Here is a 19,087-nt window from a genome sequence, read left to right as displayed (position 1 = left end):
CCATGAGCTTTAATTGACGATCGACATTAGTATTACGCAAAAAGGGGGTGTAACAGATGAGACTTCTGCAGTTCTGAGTGAAGCCTTATGCGCTCAAAAATGCGATATCGTGTGCGTTCATTACGTTGTCGGTGTTTAGGCAGCGTCAGGGCTGCGGCGGGCAGCACAGCTCCACTCACCTCGCCATCTCGGAAGCAACTCTCTCCTAACTTCTCCTTACTACAATTTACCGAAGTTGGTTTAAAAAAAAAAAACTATGTGGCTGTGTTTTCATCTGACCAATCAGGGTCTCAATTTTAACCTTAAGCTCCGCCTACAAAGATTCTGTCTATCCAATGAGAAACGTTATACTTTTCGTGGTGGGGCAATGTTTTTAAAGTTTGCAACGTAACAGAGACGCTAAAAAGTCTCACGCTAAAACCTTCAGCTGGTGTGGTCCTTTTAGCGTTATCGTAAGATCTATACTGTTCTTCTGGAGGGCTATATCTTTTAACATGGGCGGGGGGCTGGTCCTTGACATAGCTGAGACGCGAAAAAGTCTCACGCTAAAACGTGCGGGTTGTGTGGCTCTAGTAGTTAGCTGGCGACGTGGGTGTCCAGTCCGTCCCTTATCGTAGGGCCTTCTAGCTTAACACGGTTCTGCTCTCGGCTTCTGTCCTCGTTTCTCCCCTCGGAACTGCGTCTGCCTCACGGTGGGAAGGTACGACATGCATTTAGGCATTCTTGTGTTAGTCTGTGGTATTCCATTTGCTCACTCGTTATACGTATTACTTTGGTTAATTTAATGTCACGATGTATTTGGAGCTATGTGACATACTACTGGATTTGCTTATCATGTCAGGGTTTTCATGGAAGGTGTTGGATTTGCCAGACACCTTACACCACTCCACTCCGTCTTCAATTACCCATGGTCAGGCTAGGTGCCGCTGATATCCTCGACGCTACCTGGGCTCGAGCAAAAGCCAACGATTGAGGACCAAACCCTCAGTGACCTTATCCGGCTTCTGGGCGTCTCCATGGCGTATCGGGTTTGGAGATGCCACCAATTTACGCCCTTATCTGAATTGTTTCCAGAGCTGTTAGCAATCTGAAGCACACGCGTCCCGCTGCCAGAGGAAAGCCGCTGCTATTTCACTTGCTCCACAAACATATCACCTTGTGTCATGCCGCCGTCCAGGGTCAAAGCACTCCATCAAGACGGGCGCAGCCTCGAGTAGTGCTTACCGTCCTGAGTCGACCATAGTGGCACTAATGGTGCTATCACTGCGTAACAAAACAAAATGTTTAGTTAGGGTGGCAAGGAGGGTAAAGAAGGGGGAGAGGGGAGGATCATGGTAAGATTGTAACCATGTTTCCTAGTTGCGCAACTGCTAATGGGAAATGTACCAGGAGTCAGCCTGTGGTGATTGCCACGTACGTTCCTTACCTAATTAATTGTAGTCAGCCCCATCAGATCAGCAAACACTGACAAAATAATAAGTTCCTGCGTACATTTTGTTGGGTTGCCAGTCGCCTTACTGTACTGGCACAGAGCGAGGTGGTGCCCTTTTAAGGAAGTGCACCCATATTTGCGAGGACGATGGCTAAAATTCTTGTCTTGCCATCCAGACTTAGGTTCAACGTGGTTTCCTGAAACCAATTTTGGAAATTATATGTGCAGTCTGCAGAATGGAAGTCTGTAAAAACTGCAACTTCATATGGCAGCTAAGTCATGTCAAAAATAAAGACTTTTAGCTGGTTGAGATGCTCAGTGAGCGCTTAAAGAAAGTGCCACACCGATTACTTCGAAAAGAACGTAGCCGATTTACTTCCGCATTCTTCTTGTAGGTTGAGCTCCATCTGTATTGAATCCGTGTCGAAGGGCGTTAAACCTTTATCTTCCTTGATTCCTTATTCTCTGGTGGTTTTGTTGACAATTACGTACAAAAAGATACAGTAGTTATGTTTAAAGTGGAAGCAATTAAACAAAAAACGGTCCTGAGAACTGACTGTAACTCATGAGTGGAATTACGGGAGCAGTGTGTATGAATGATAAATTTCCAAACGATTTCACAAAAACTAAATTTACAGACATCGAGAAACGAATCATGAGTTCCGTTACGCTTCATCAGGATAAGAGGAAATTGAGAACTTCAAGAGGACTGAGGCAGCGAGATTCCTGTTTTGACCAGTGTACGGTGCGTGTAGCACATACTGGACCCTATCAAAGACTGTAATACTCCAATAAACATTTCACAATTCTTTCAGGACCTACAAAAGGATTAATTGGTGTCTAAATCTGTGTCGGAACTGCTATCGCTTGGGTGCTAAGGTGAGCTGCTCTTAGCCCTGATTGCTGAGCAACTAAATGCAGCTGTGAAATGGTCAGACAGCGAAGCTCTGAGGGTGAGCGTCTGAGCCACGTTTTTCCCTAGAGGTCCCATCACTGCTCGTGCTCCCAGATACAGGTAAAGGCATGAAGACTCACTTTATTATTTATTCAGGTAATGGCCATATTAGCAGCCCGCAAGGCTTTCCCTGGAGGTGTAGGTCATTTATTCACTTGCATGTGAACTTTGGATTCCTGTTGCAGTACAGCCTTGGTGACTTTAAACTGATGCTGCTGTTCTACCTGAGTGAGCATCAAATCGTGGATGTGGTTAATTTTGGGGAGCAGTTGGTCTAGTTTCGTGTACAGCTGTTCAGAACGTCGTCCGATGAGTTCGTCTAACAACTGGACATCTGCATCTCCATGCAACGTATTAATTCGCGCGTATTGTGAGCCAACTTTCGATGGCCTGTAGATTGTGCAGATGGGTCTTGTTAGCGAGGCTGCAGAACGTGCTGCCATAATGGATTTTTTTGTGAGGACAGGAGCTTTACACATCCTGAACTTTGTCGATAGGATCATTTTCCTGCTGAGGAAGAACGGTATCGGCTCCCTGGCCACACCATACGCCTTTTGCCGGAGATTCTGGACTTGTCGGTGAAAGGGCAACTGCGCGTCGAAGGTGTCCCAAATACTTTACTACTGGGTTCCAATGTATGTTCCTTCCGTAGATGGTTGATTCTCGTAATTGTTGCTGCTCTTCACTAGAATATATTTATTCGTTCTTGGTTGACATTGTTTCTCTTTAATGCTGTGGCGCCCTCCGCTCCTGAAATATGCGGTTTCGTCAGAAAATTGGGACATAGATACGTGAACTACAGGTGGCGTGTCATTAACGTAAATGATCAAGGACAAGGACGAAAGTACCATATTCCTGACGTGGCTGTTTTCACATCCGACCTATCCTACTCACCTTCTCTCTCTATCGTCTACTATCCAAGAGCTCGCTATCAGTTTAGCATAACTACTGTGAATCGTGGTGTCTTCTCGAATTTTGTACAGAAGATCTTCCATCCAGACCTTAACATAGGCGGTTTCAGCATCGAGGAAAACGGCGGCATTCGACGTCTTAGACGGCTTAGATTTGAATTGTTTGGTAACTGGCTCCGTGACCCGGAGCACCTGCATTTCTGCAGAAATCTTGCTTTGAAACCCGAACTGCTCGGACCTGACAATTTCCTCGTGCATAAGAGATTGGTGAAGTGAGTTTTGATAATCCTTCAAAGGTATTTCCTGGGCTGCTGCCTGCTGCCAGCCGCTGAGCGTGATTTTAAATACGCAAGTGGACTGATATCGGTGTGGAGCACGTGATCTGTTGCCAGTACTAAGCTCACTGAGGCGCGTGCTGCCGCTGGCGCGGCTGGCGCAAGCCAGCATGTTTTGGTCGTGGTCCAGAAAGTCTATCTACAAGCAGTGCATGCACCGACTGGTACTAAATTGATAGCGTGACACTGCCATCAGTGACGACCTCGCTTCTACGGACCGTCTGCCGCCACCAGCAGCCATAATGGCGGGGAATATCCTGAGGATGGTCTGTGAAAAGGGCCGAAACCGGTCGCTAACAAATAAAAAACCTTAAGACGTGGTCGAGACTGTTTCTATCTGATTTTTCGGATTTTATACCTATCGCTGTGTTCCAATAACAGGGTCCTTTCTAATGTTTTGTATGTGGGATAGATTAAAACGAGCAGTTTTTGGAGGTACACAGTGACCACGTACTTTGCTATTGGTGTTATTGAAGATCGAGTCATTCTGGACTAAGACTTGCCTGACGATTTCATAGACGGTATGCCAAGAAGCATTTTTTCTCTTTATTGTTATCTAGACGTCCCGAAAATTAATATACGCTCTTGCATCAGCCAACTTTTGTTTTCTGTGACATCAGTTTTTTTTCGATGTGTGTATTCGAGCGCATTATACCGGGTGATAAAAATGTCAGTATAAATTTGAAAACTGAATAAATCAGGGAATAATGTAGAGAGGTACAAATTGACAGACATGCTTGGAATGACATGGGGTTTTATTAGAACCAAAAAAATACGAAAGTTCAAAAACTTTCCGACAGATGGCGCTTCATCTGATTAGAATAGCAATAATTAGAATAATAAAATAAGACAAAGCAAAGATGATTATCATTACAGGAAATGCTCAATATGTCCACCATCATTCCTCAAAAATAGCTGTAGTCGAGGAACATCACTGTAAAGCATATCCAGAGTTATGGTGAGAAATTGGCGTCGGATGTTGTCTTTCAGCATCCCTAGAGATGTTAGTCGACCACAAAACACTTGCGACTTCAGGTAACCCCAAAGCCAATAATCGCCCGTACTTAGGTCTGGGGACCTGGGAGGCCAGGAAAGTGGCGGCCGAGCACACGATCATCACCAAACGACGCGCGCAAGAGATCTTTAACACGTCTAGCAATATGGGGCGGAGCGCCATCCTGCATAAACATCGTACGTTTCAGCATGTGTTTATCAGCCAGGCTGGGGATGATGCGATTCTGTAACATATCGTCGTACCTTTCACCCGTCACGGAAGTAGTTACAAAACCAAAATCACGCATATCCTCTAAGAAAAAATGCCCGATAACGGTAGATGTGGTAAATCCAACCCATACCGTGACTTTCTCGTCGTGCAATGGAGTTTCCACAACAGTTCTAAGATTTTCGCTAGCCCAGATTCTGCAGTTGTGGCCGTTGACAGACCCTCGGAGCGTGAAAAGAACTTCGTCCGTCCACAACACGTTACTCAACCAATCGTCATCTTCCGCCATATTTTGAAACGCCCACACCGCAAATGCCCTCCGCTTCACTAAATCGCCAGGTAACAGTTCATGATGCCGATGGATATTGTACGGCTAGCATCGGAGGGTACGCCTCAGTGCCAACCAAACAGTAGTGTATGGAATGTCGGTGCGACGTGCGACTGCACGAGCCATGACGTCTCCGCTACAGTCTCCATTTCTTCCTGAACTGTCTCATCAGCATTACGCCTTGTGCTCGGTCGGCCACTGCGGGGTCTTCGAACTTCTAAATCATTCTCGCCACAGCTACATTTGTCAACGGACCTTTAACCGTTCGAATCCCCTTCTTATGGCGATAGGATCGTAAAGCTGAACTAACACGTTCCCCATTCTGATAATACAGCCTCACTAAAAGCGCCTTTTCAGGTAACGTCAACACGCTGCGACTGCTGGCGCATCTGATTCTCTCTCATTACAGCTCCTTTTATGCACGATTGTCATGCGCAGTCACTGACGGTTTGTATCCAGTGCCATCTGTCGGACATTTTGTGTTTTTTTTTGTTCTAATAAAATCCCATGTCATTCCAAGCATGTGTGTCAATTTTTACCTCTCTATCTACTCCGTGGTTTATTAAGTTTTGATATTTATACTGACACCCGGTATATCTTCAAACCAGCTTAATTTTTTTGGTGAATTCTTCGTACTCTGCTTTAGACATACGTTAAGTAAAATTTCTTTATTTTCCATCCTTGGCGGTGCTGGAGTTTCAGCAGCTAGCAGTGTATTTTCTGCGCAGTGATGTACAACAGGAAGAGGGAGCCTCAGGGGCTCAGGAGGAAGCGAGGTAGAAGCTGAAAGCCGGGGACTTTGAGGAGACGTCAGGCGGCTGAGCTGCGTGTCAGGGCCTGCCAGAGCGAAGCCACCTGTTGTGCCGAGGGCGGCGCCGGGGGCAGAGGGCAGAGGGCGGACGTTACAAGGCGCCGCGACAGCAGGAACAGCTGCCCAGCCAGCCAGACCGCGCCGACTCTGCGCGGATGGCTGCCCTGGCGTTCCGTCTCTGCTTCCTCAAAGCGCGCGAGGCTCAAGTCCCCGGGCGCACGTAAGCCGCGGGCACCAGCACAAAGACTTGTGCCAGCTTGTACGGTGACTTGGCTACAGCGTTTACGAGTCGTCAGACAGCGCGTAGCAGCCCCACAGTCCTGCATACTACCCGAGGCGGCAAACTGCTGACCTGGCCAAGTAACACAACCGTTTACATCCTACAAGGACGGAAATGAAGTTACACTTAAACGTTAATTCTATAATTTCTCTGGTCTCCAAATATCTATACAGAGTGGTCCATTGATAGTGACAGGGCCAAATATCTCACGAAATACCCAACAAACGAAAAAACTACAAAGTACGAAACTTGTCTAGTTTGAAGGGGGAAACCAGATGGCACTATGGTTGGCCTGCTAGATGGCGCTGCCACAGGTCAAACGGATATCAACTGCATGTTTTTTAATAGGAACCCCAATGTTTTATTGCGTCATCGTGTAGTACGTAACGAAATATGAATGCTTCAGTTGGACCACCTTTTTCGCTTTGTGATAGATGGCGCTGTAATAGTCACAAACGTATAAGTACATGGTGTCACGTAACATTCCGCCAGTGCGGACGGTATTTGCTTCGTGATATATTACCCGTGTTAAAATTGACCGTTTACCAATTGCGGAAAGGTCGATATCGTGTTGATGTATGGCTATTGTGATCAAAATGCGCAACGGGCGAGTGCTGTGTATGCTGATCGGTATTCTGGAAGGCGTCATCCATGTGTCCAGAGCGTTCGCCGGATGTTTACGTTACTTAAGGTAACAGGAAGTGCTCAGCCGCTCGAACCGTGGTAAGGCGCCTCAGACCGAGCGGCTATATATATAGATACAAAACTAGGCATTTCTTATTGTTCTTGGTTTCTTAAATACAACTATGAAATTAAAATGGCTGAACACATACATTTTTTGACTTACAAGCAAACATGTTATTGAGCCGTGCGTGGTTCATGTTCCCGCCATCATGTATTTTCACCCTGTTTGTAACGTACTTCCACCTCACTACGTTAATTTAATTTACTGGTTTCAGTGAGTTCCTGCTTTGCCTGACAGTGAGCGGCGCTAGCAGCACGTATCAATATATCCCCTCTCGTAGTATCTTTGCTCCACAGCTATTACTTCCCGGGCGTTGTCTGTTGTAAACCAATTCGGGTTGCGAGTTTTGGCTGCCAGTCAGTTGGAGCGCGTCTGGAGCACAGTCCCGACCTGACAATCTGGGAGTTGCAATGTGCACTAGTGCAGTCGGGTTGGAGCTGTGAGGTCTGCGTCGACATGGGTCACCCAACCATTGCCGCGACGGCATCACTTGAGCCGCGCCACGGTCTTGGTGGATCGTCGGTCGGTCGTTCTGCCGGACAACGTGTTTTGGCTCGCCGATCGTTCAGGAGTCAGCTGTGTGCGTATGTGCACCAACTCCCGATTTGTCTTCGTGCGTGTTTAGTTACTGTTGGGTATCATTATGGTCTTCATACAAGTGTTTGTCAGAGTATGTGTGTAGTTGGCGTTATTTCCACTGACGAATATTTTAGATGTTGTCGGCATTCTGAGGGTAGTCGGTCGGTTGGTGCGGACCAGGGAGGATATCGCCATGCGGTGCAGTCGGCTGAGTCCATTAGATGTCCCAGGACAGTGTCTGAGCGTGTGTGGAGCTGTCCAGTCGCTATGAGCTTTGTGGCTCACCGTCCCAGGACCTCAAAGTCCGTTCATGTTGTCTCGTTCGTTTCGGTGGTCCGCTGTTGAGGAGGTTCTCCTGCGAGCAACGCAGAGAGTTTGTAGTGGTGAAATCGAGTCGACGTGCGGCGGAATTAACTATATTGGTTCACTACAATTCAAGTGCACCAGCGAAATTTTCTGCCATGTGGCCGTTAGTGTTCTGGTTACCAGCCTTTTCCTCACCTGTTGCCGCTGTCCAACATGGCGTATAGTTTTGACAGCTTAATACATATTTCATTGTGGATAATCACGTCCGTAACAGAATGAGATTTTCACTCTGCAGCGGAATGTGCGCTGATATGAAACTTCCTGGCAGATTAAAACTCGGTTGGGCACACATTTTTAATCTGCCAGGAAGTTTCACGTCCGAAACAGTTTGGTCTTTGAGCCTTTATGTACCTATTGGTGGCAAGCAAGTCGTTTATTCGGTCGCTCTGTGAGTGCCTGTTGGCTGGGTTATCCACGGATCAAGTATAGTTGGGCCCACCACCTGTCTCACCTAAATAAACGTTAATGTTTCGAGGGCACCCCTCCCCCCCCCCCTTCCTCCCCGGGAGGCGCCTGATTGCCGTTGTCTATGCTGTTCTTTTTATGGGTGTTAAATAGTCTGTTGGTAATCTATTATAGCCAATGCATTAAAAAAGTTATTTTATTGTGTTTTATATAAATCAATTGTGGGCCTTCAGCCGCTTAAAATTTTATTCTCAAAATTTCCCCTTAAGCGAAAACATTGTGGCCTTCTGCCTTAAAAGATTATGATATTTTAAAATTTTGAAATTTAATTGTGGCCTTCAGCCATTTATATTGCATTTTATATATGTTTGTTCTACCCACTTTTGCCATGAGGCTTTCGCCTAGCTGTGATATATTTTATCTGCAATTTTAATTGCTTGTCTTCAATCTCTTGAAATTTATCTTGTTGCTTTTTAATATTTCTTGTTTGGAGGCCTTCAGCCGTGAAAGAATTGGATTTAGAAACTGGTAGTTGTAAAGGTTCGGCTATGTACCGTTTGGGTTTAAGGGTGTTATTAAATTACAATAAATTACAATTTTAATATGAAACTGACTGACACCTTATTTGGCCCCTTCCACAGTTCTAATCACCTGTTGTGCCCAGCAGGTTTAGCGGACGTCTCGGTTATAATGAACACTGAAAATATTGAAACAAACTACTTTTCATTATAAGCACAAAGAAGTAAATGTTTTTAAATAACCCAAGTTATTTGTTTCTTATACAACATTAAATAAAACCTATTATACAATTAGAAATAAAACCTTTATGACACTAAACAGTGTTTCATTCTTGTCTCTTAGTGGTTTTAAATCTTCTTTCTGGAAACAGTAGCACTAGTCATCCTTAACGGGTAGATCCCATCGGCTCTGGTAACTGATTCCAAATGTTCTAACGCCTTATTGAAACCATTCACCTCGTTCGTCCTTAAGTGCTGCTATGTTTTCGTGGAAATAGTCCAGGCGTGAATGGAGGAAGTACAGTTTTAGAGGTATTCGGCACCCCATGGCACTACATGCCCTCATAAGAGTTTCAACAAGACATTTGTCATTTTCCATCACGTTTTTGTCAATAAACGAATTCCAGGCATGCTACCTGTACCTTTTTATTTAACTCTCAAATTACGAGTCATTCACCAGTTTCCCGATGTCAGGTCCAGTCAAAGCTCCTTCCTTCGGTTTAGCTTTAATTAGTTTTGGTAATTTTTTTGTCAACTTGTTGAAACCTGTATCTTTCTTTCGTTCGTACATTTTTTATCAATCTAAGTCTGATATGAACTGGAGGAACGAGAACATTCTTGATGTCAACTAAGGGCCCGTAAGATACTTTTTTTTCACCCGATTCATAAAATATTCTTAACGTCAAATCTTTCTTGCTCTATTGCGCTACTGTTCCTTAAGCATAAGACACAGTACTTTGTGTAACCACTTTACGGCCCAAGTAATGTATCTATAGCCTTCAAATCTCGACCTATTTTTAACGTTTGTTAAATATTTGTTTACAAAATCTTTTAATTGCATTGATCACAACAATATCTTACATACAATACGTTACTAGTTTCTGTTGATAAACAACTATCTCCAGATCACTCACGGTAAAGAGAGTGCGTCTACGTTCACTTTGGGCTAGAACATTATAATTTGATAGTATATCTCTGAAGGCTTACACGTTCATGAATGAGCAAGTGTCAATACACTATTGGCTATACCAACGGATTTACTGAGTGCAATTATAAACCACATTTATCAAGAGGTGTATCTGAGTATAAAGTTCACACAACCTGGTGAATCGTTGATATGAAGAATGTGACACAAAAAGTATACACATATTGTCACTCTTGTTCACGACCATTTGAAGCTATTAGATCACATTGTTGATATTGACGAGTTAACTTTGTACTGAGGTACTGAGGTGGAGTTCGATTTGCTTTGTGTAGTAAAACTTCTTTCAGAATTTATTTTCACGAATCACTGAAAAGCTGCCGCTGTGCTGGTTGACTGCTGAAAACTTTGCTGTACCTAAGTGAAGCTATGGTAATATTTTCATATATAAAAGACGTTAAAGGAAATCCTCATTTGAGTGCATTGGTGCAGCGTATATGCAAAGCAGCGCACAACTGTATTCCTACACTATATACAAACAAAAATTAAATCTGTATTCCCTCTAGTTTTATGACTGCGCGCTCTGCTTGTTTTGCGACTTGGTATGCTAGCCAGTACTTAAGTTTTGAAAAAAAATGAACACTAATAATGTAAGATCAGTGAAAAAACAGTCTAGGTCGCGATGGTTATTTTATTGCAATGATCGGTTTCGGCCTATTCTTAGGCCAACTTCAGATCAGCACCATCAGCTGAAGATGATAATGTCTAGAAACTCGTCACTGAGCAGTTACGGCGACTGATGCCTATTGACTGTTCAGCTGATGGTGCTGGTTTGAAGATGGCCTAAGACTGGGCCGAAACCAGTCATTTTAATAAAGTAACCATCACTACCTAGACTGTTTTTCTCGCTGATTTTATACAGCTTACAAGATCGCTGTTTCGCAATACTTTTACCAAAAATTTCGAACACTATTAACGACCGTAGGTTTATGACGCAAGGAATATACATCATTTGGCCAAAGGCTTTGTTAAATAGGGTGAAGGAGCGGACAGATGTTCAGGACAGTCTCTCATCCTTAGGGTGGGAAACTGTCCCTGATAGGTGCAAGAATGAGAGATGATCAGCTACATGAGGATGCTGAAGGCAATGGAAACACTTCGTTGAAAATACATAATGTGTGCCCACAGGACATGTGGTCTTAATTGAAAAATTTCATTATGATCCCACAATTTGCAACATAATGCAGATTAGTCTTCCCATTGTATCTGTGGGAAGGGATTTCCAAGAGGCAGTGGACCATGAGAAAAAGACGGAACAACCAACGAAAGTGTAATATTCTAAGAATCAGACTTCGGAATGTCAGAAGTCTGAATCTGGTTGAGAAGCTAGAAAATTTGAAAAGAGAACTTCAGAAGCTCTATCTCGATATAATGAAAACCAGTGAAGTGAAGAGAGAAGAAGATAAGGATTTCTGTTCAGACGAATATTAGGTCATATCAAAAGCAGCATAAAATGGTGTGACAGGAATAGGGTTAGACATGAATGGGAAAGTAGGACAGAGAATGAGATGCTGAGAACAGTTCAGTAATAGGAATACTCTCATCAGAATCAACAGCGAGCCAAGAGTAGTAACAATTGTTTAAGTATACGTGTCAAGGCCACAAGCAGAAGATGAAGAGATAGAGAAAGTAAATCACACAATATAGAGATGGAGTTGAAAATTTAATAATCATGTGGAGCTGGAAAGCAGTAGTAGGGGAGGTGGGAAAGATTTGTGGCCGATTGTCACTGACAACGGGAGACAGTCATTACTCGTCATAATCTTCCATAAAACTGGAAACAATGTCTCCTTTTTGAAGTTAGACATTGCTTTACCTTTCAGTCAGTCTTTTGGTACCTTCTTACGTCTTCAAAGTCTTATGTCTTATGTGGAATAAGCCTTCTTGAGCAGTGGCTTTTGTTTATGTCTGAATTGAAATATCATTATCGTAATTTTTTTATGAGATATCGATTCTCTCTCTCTCCCTTTCTCTCTCTCTCCGCTATTATTAACACGTATACTATCATTTTCTTGTCTGTTGAGTGATTTAGTTTGTTTATAAACGACAATCTTCCATATAAATCATGTTCTATATTGCTAATATAGCGTTCCCAAGATTCTGTTTGTCTTTTCTGAGTTACGCATTCCACATTATTCCTCTTCTCTTTATATTCATTAGTGGGATTACTTATGTAGGTCTTGAAAGCTTCTAGTTTTTCTTCAATTCTTTTTTCCGCCATTGGCGTCCAAATTTTTACTCCTCTGTGTGTCCTGTATTTCCTTTTCTCCCACAGAACCTCACTTGCTATGCCTGATACAGAAGTTTTTAAGTTTTTCCATACTTCTTCAAAGTCTTCTGCCTTTATTAAATTTGCTAATATTTCTGTCATTTGCTTTTGATACAGATCTCTTTCTGCTTCTGTCTTCTAAAAGGTAAACTATAATAACATTTTCTTCCTTTTGATCCTTAATTGCTTAGCAGACTTCAGAAATTCAGTGCCCATGTCCAGCAGCAGCGGGATGGGAAGGTGGTCGAACTCACAATCCTCGGTGATTCTCGTCATTCCTTGATGTATAATTGCCTGTGAATGCCACGATTCAGCGCGGGCCAGAGAGGAGCGTCATTGCGATGTAACCTTTCGTGGCCTGCGGCCGTCAGTGTGTCAGTCGTGCTCCTTCGACTCGCAGACCATTTGAGCTGATTATGCACTATACTGTGGACGATCTGTCAGACGACCTGTAGATGGCGGCTGAGTGATGGTGCTACTCTCGTTAGCCTACCTTTCACGAAAGTGAAATGCCAGTCCAGCTACTTTTTGCAAACAGCACTGTTATGCCAATAAAATTAAATTACTGTGGTGAATCCATTCAACCGATTGGCACTCCCACACTATTCCACTGCCATGACTTAATTTACGGGTGGTGGGTCCTATGACCTCCTGGTAGCAGTTTCACATCTTGTACAGTGGTCTAAAGCTACCGGTGTGCTCTTTTAACTGGTTAACTAATATTTTATCTCGTGAGTTAACTTCGTTTCCTCCCCAGTTGCCGACGTGTGTTCTAGAGTAGGTAAGGTGCCGGCCGCACAGCAGCGTACGCGAGAAGTTAGGGGCGCGCCACAACCGCTAACTCGCTTTGTCGCACACCACAGCAGAGCGCGTGTCTGGGTAGCGGCCCCGCTTTAATGAGCAGGTGGCGGCCCGCACAGCCCCGGTGCGTCGCTGGGTAAACTCTCCCGCAGGGGCGATTGCGGTCGCAGTAGGGGCAGCGCTCAGGTCGGACTGGTGCAACTCTACCCATCTCACACACTGACTGTTTTGAGTCGTTTCGCTTTTCAGCCTACCGTCGGTTTGATGTTGCTGTCCTTTCCTGCCGACTGCGAGCTATACTACCACATCACTGAGATATTGGCATCCTGCCTTCTTGTTATTGCGTTGAGAAGACTGGTTTATCGCAGTTCCCCGCGCTAGGCCATTCTGTGCACGACTCTTCAACTGCGCATAATTTCTTCATCTACATCTATTGCAACCTCATTATTGTCTTCGAACCTCGATCGATTCCTTAGTACTTCTTCCTGGGTTAAAATTAATAGCCACAGATTCACCATCGAAGTAGGAATGTATCAAGTGAAAACAGAAAGGAAAAAAAAATGTTGTGGCAGCTTTCGTCCTGCCTTCTTGTAGACACATAGATATTGCGCAGCTTAAAGAAATATTATCCTAATATCTGTAAAGAATGGTTTATATGTATGTAGGCTTTCTCGGTGTAATAACTCACAACTTTTTTTTCTCGTGTCTGCAGCCGGATCTTGAAGTCATCTTTAAACAAAATTTACGTGGTCCACCAGGTCGCTGTATTCAGGTTCCGATGGAACTGAATTCAGGCTGCGAGCGGTAGCTCCTCTGTACTCAGCGGAAGGCCGTCAGCGTGTGCGCAAGAAACTGTTGTAACTGCTCTCTATCTCCTCACTGGTGGAAGCTGGCGAAAGCGATAAATCGCTATCAAAAACTATTCTGTTGGCTGAATCAAAGACAGTTGTTTTTTCACGTCTGATAACAAAGGGCTCTTAAAAGGTAATCCATTGTCTCTCTTTGTAAGATCATGAGTTGAGTTTCAGTGGCTTCAATTAAAACACAGTCGCAATAACGAGACTCAGAGGCAACTAAGTGTATCTCTCCATACATTTTATATCCGTCGCTAAGACAGTGATTTGTCATGGCAGGTTTCTCAGGCTGAAACAAACGTAAGTGACGTTGGTGCTCAACACATCGGTCCTGAATGGTACGAATTGTCTGACCAATAAGAGATTTCCCACAATGGCAGGGGATTTGCCTTAAATAAAAGTCATTGTTTACCGAGCCAAGGAGCTCCCTAACCATGACTGGCCGATGAAAAACACTTTTGATCTCTTACTTTATTTTAAAAATTTCTTCCTATTTTCCAAGTTATGATCCCAGTAAAAAGGCCTGATGCTATCATTACGCCGAGATTATACGGTCTATCAAGCTACATATGCAATGGTTTCTTCTTCGGCTCACTGTAAGTTCAAAATGTTCAAATGTGTGTGAATTCATAAGGGACCAAGCTGCTGAGGTCATCGGCCCTAGACTTACATACTACTTAAACTAACTTAACGCTAAGGACAACACTCACACCCGTGCCCGAGGGGGGACTCGAACCTCCGGCGGGAGGTGCCGCACGATTACTTGGATGGCGCCTGTCACCGCGCCTCATATCTCCTTAACTATGTTAAGCGGGTGGTTTTTAGCCTCAAAGAGGTGGTTCCCCGACGGGAGCGTGGGGCAGCTAAGTACGAAACAAGATATTTCTTACTACTGGAACCTGTCTTACGACAATGTCGTCTTGGGACGAAGTTTAAATTGACGTGTCTATTTATTCACACGTTAAACATGAAAACACTGTATGTCAACGAATACTACTTATTTCTCTTTTCAGTAAAGCATTAATGTCTGGTACCTGTGGTGTGCGTACTGTAAGACCTTCGGTAGACACACCATGAGATTATTTGACTTGTCGCTCTAACGAAGTAGGCGAGTGTCAGCAGTATGTCTCGTGGTCTTATTGTGGCGTGTTTATCTTCTGCCGTTAGGTCAGACGATAGAAATGCCACTTGCACACTTAGAGTAGCAGATTGACGGTGACCAACTTTAAACAGGATTTGATTAATTGTCACACACATTTATTAAAATAATAAAAAGCATAGACATTACGTAACTTGATTCTGGATGCTGTTTACAATTGACAATCTGAAATTCCTTTGGTCTTGGTACGTTAATCTTATTCTCACATATTTCTGATACTTGACAAAGTGTCTATTCATTTATCTTCATGGCTATGTTCAGGAATATGGTATTCTTATTAGGCGCAGACTGAAACTTGACTATAGACTGGTACAGACAGGTGCACATAAATGCAGACTAATGCAGTCTGACTAATCGGAGGTGTGTACACTCGTTATAATACCTCACACATTCAGGTATCACTGCGCGAGTGTGATCCACGAGGAGAAATGTTCTACATTGGCAGCAATCTCATTGGCTGCATTACATATTAATACACGGATCGGAGGAAGCAGAATTTGGTCCGTCTCTAAGGCAGCGCCATCTCGTGGTGCGGAGATGGACGAGAGCTGCGCCTGCGCTGTTGTGCTTAGCGGGGCGCCCTCTAGTGGGAAAGTTGTGTACGCGTTGACTACGCGGAACTATGTACACAACAGTACCACTTTCTGAACACTAGTAATGCAGGGACAAGCTTGTAAGTTGAAATCTGTCGATGACATTTTGTGGGTGGATTTTGTTCTCATCTCTGCGGGAAAAGGTTGTTCATACAAGTATGTAGATCGAGACATGGAATTAATCGTAGCTGCAAACTAGTAAAGTCGATGAAATATATGTTGAGGAAAATATGAGTCTACTAGACTTATTCTGTCCGACTGTACCTATGCATACAACACTGACAAGTCGTAAATTTGTGTTGCTTTGTTTGACTTTCGCTTTGAAATTCATAACCCAGTGAACACGCTGCTTCTCATCGGTGTGAAATGAGCTGCTCTCTCTCTCTACTGTAAGCACTGCGCTTTAAGTAGATACGCTTGCGTGTAAGGCTAGGGCAGATCTGATGCATTGGTCGTTCTTCTCGAGACTGTGGCATAGTCTGTGTTTTGCTGCGCCACCGGGGCAAAGAGATATATGGGTCCTGCAAGGAAGTTGTGAAGTCAAGCTACTCGGGTTGTCCGTTATTGTATTGTATTGTATGTTAACCATGGGCCTAGACACGACGAAGAGACTCCGTCCACGCCGCAGTCGCAGTGGTCCACAACCCCATGACGACTACCGAAACTCACCGCACCCCTCCGCCGCCCCACACCGAACCCAGGGGTATTGTGCGGTTCGGCCCCCGGTGGATCCTCCCCCCTCGGCCAGGGAACGTCTCATACAAGACGAGTGTAATCCCTATATTTACGTGGTAGAGTAATGGTGGTGTACGCGTACGTGGAGAACTTGTTTGCGCAGCAATCGCCGACATAGTGTAGTTGAGGCGGAATAAGAGGAACCGGTCCCCATTCGCCGTGTCAGTTGGAAAACCGCCTAAAAACCATCCACAGACTAGCCGGCTGACCGGACGTCGACGCAAGTCCGCCGGGCAGATTCGTGCTGGGGACCAGGCGCTTCTTCCCACTCCGGAAAGCCGTGCGTTAGACATCACGTCTAACCGGGCGGGCTTTTCCGCCATCTTCGCGAACGTTCGGCTCCGTGCAGGTCCATAGGAAATCAATATTTAATTGAAATGTACCCACTAAAGGTCACTTTTTTCGTGCATGAATTTAAATATGCAGTCAATAATTATCAAAGTAGTCTGAAATAGCTACTCGCTCCTCGCCGGAGACGGCTGCTGGCTCTCATAAGACCTGCAGTGACACGTGTTGTGACGTACGCACCACGGCCTTTCTTTCTAGAGGGCTTCGTGCGCTACACAATGACGTCTGATTGCCCCAGTCGTACCGCTAGCACCACTTCCTAGGCGGCGAGTCAGCCGAGAACACGTACTTGCCTAGCCACGTCTTCAAAAGACCAGGCACAGGCAGTCGCTGCAGCAGACTTTTTCGCGTTTCCCGAGCGTTCTGCTAATAAAATACAGTCTTTGGTTCGCCTTCCTCATACCACTCTTTTTCATGGTTCCAGTTTATGTGGTTTCTAATTGTAATTTGGACTTTATTGGGCGAGTTTCTTTATGCCAGTGACGAAACGCTTCACCTGCGTTATTATTTCTCCTTCGAGGGAAATGCGGACATATTTAATTCAAGAAATCAGTTCGTGTGTCACCACAGAAGGAAAATCACATTGAAGATATAATTTGTGTAGAAAAGTCACATACATCGTCGTCTGCAACAAATGGAGTTGATGAAGAATTTAATGGTATCTCGTAAAAACGAAATGTGGTAGTGGGTTTCTAGTCGATGGATAGCCCTATCCATCGATTAAAGCTTCATTTCTATACAGACGCCAGTCAACCATGCGATAACTTTCTAAGAAGGAGAAATATTACCATCCTATAGAAGTATATAGAGTATTGCGATGTCATGTGTCCACTTGTGAAACTATGTATCTCTCAGAATGTCCCTCATTTCATTTTCCGCGCAGGAAATCTTCAAATATTTGGTGCCCAATATAAAGTACTGGTAAGAGCACTGTTTCGTCCCACTATTGCCGGCCGCTGTGGCCGAACGGTTCTAGGCGCTACAGTCTGGAACCGCGCAACCGCTACGGTCGCAGGTTCGAATCCTGCCTGGAGCATGGAAGTGTGTGACGTCCTTAGGTTAGTTAGATTTAAGCAGTTCTAAGTCTAGGGGACTGATGACCTCAGATGTTAAGTCCCATAGTGCTTAGAACCATCTGAACCATCGTCCCACTCAGACAAGGAGCATCAGCTGCACTAGTTGCTGGAACTCATTTTTAACCACACACTCCCAGTGAATGCACTATAACCTATAAATGTATGAGCCTGACTGAATTTAAATGCTACATGTCGGAGGTGTTCCTATATTTGTCGTAGTACTGGTCAGAAACATACTGCGCTTCACCACTACACTCGTCTGACATTATAGATTGACTCTCGTATTGCGTTCTTTCATTAATTATTTTGCAGGCTTTAGACCTCGCAGCGAGAAAAGTCGTGTGGTTAATGGCTTACTGAGTGGGATTATCCCTCTTCCTCCCAACTCCTAACGCCACCTCACTCACTTGTTATCTCAGTACGCTGCGCAGATAATGTCACCAACAGATAAGATTGTCTCCTGAACAGAAAATCGAATTTCTGACAAAGCCCTCGTAACACAGACGTAAAAATAAGGAATATGTAGAAGTTCATATTATCGTCCGACAAGGTTTTGCAGTCGAAAAGTATTCGGAATAGGGAAAAATAAGTTTTTATTCATGTAGCCCCTTCCATAATATCTCGTCGAACAATAAAAACTTTCAAAAGCCGTGCAATTTAATTGTTCTTTGATATGTTTTCCACCTGCCTCTTTAGCTTTCATATAACAGAGAAGTTTCCTAGTGTGTAATGGGGTAAGGACTAGTGATAGTGGAGGACTGTAACTCTAGTCGTGGCTGGAACCTGGTAGATGGCTTTGCGGCTTACCCAGACAGTAACTGTCTAGCATAAACTACTTCTTGCTCCCATAAAGTTGTGGTAACGGGTTTCTGACTCTTCCGGCCGCCTCTCAGCATGTTTGTATCGAGCTGTTTGGGATCAGCCTGCTTCTTGAGCACAAGGTTGGAGGCAGAAAAAAACAGTGAGGAGCGTCCAACAGGCATTTGATTTCACTGTTGTCGCCTTCGTCGTCGATTAAGATTTCTTCACATTTTAGGGTACAGTGGAGTAATCGTACTCAAAGCTTTGCGAAACAATTGTGGAATGATGGGTATCCAGGAAAGTGAATTTTGATTCTACCTTTATGGTGAAATTTTCTCGCTGATGAAGAAATGCGCTACAAAT

The sequence above is a fragment of the Schistocerca gregaria genome, chromosome 5 (genome assembly GCF_023897955.1).
Source record: "Schistocerca gregaria isolate iqSchGreg1 chromosome 5, iqSchGreg1.2, whole genome shotgun sequence".
Classification (NCBI taxonomy): Eukaryota; Metazoa; Arthropoda; class Insecta; order Orthoptera; family Acrididae; genus Schistocerca; species Schistocerca gregaria.
This window is presented reverse-complemented; position numbering follows the sequence as displayed.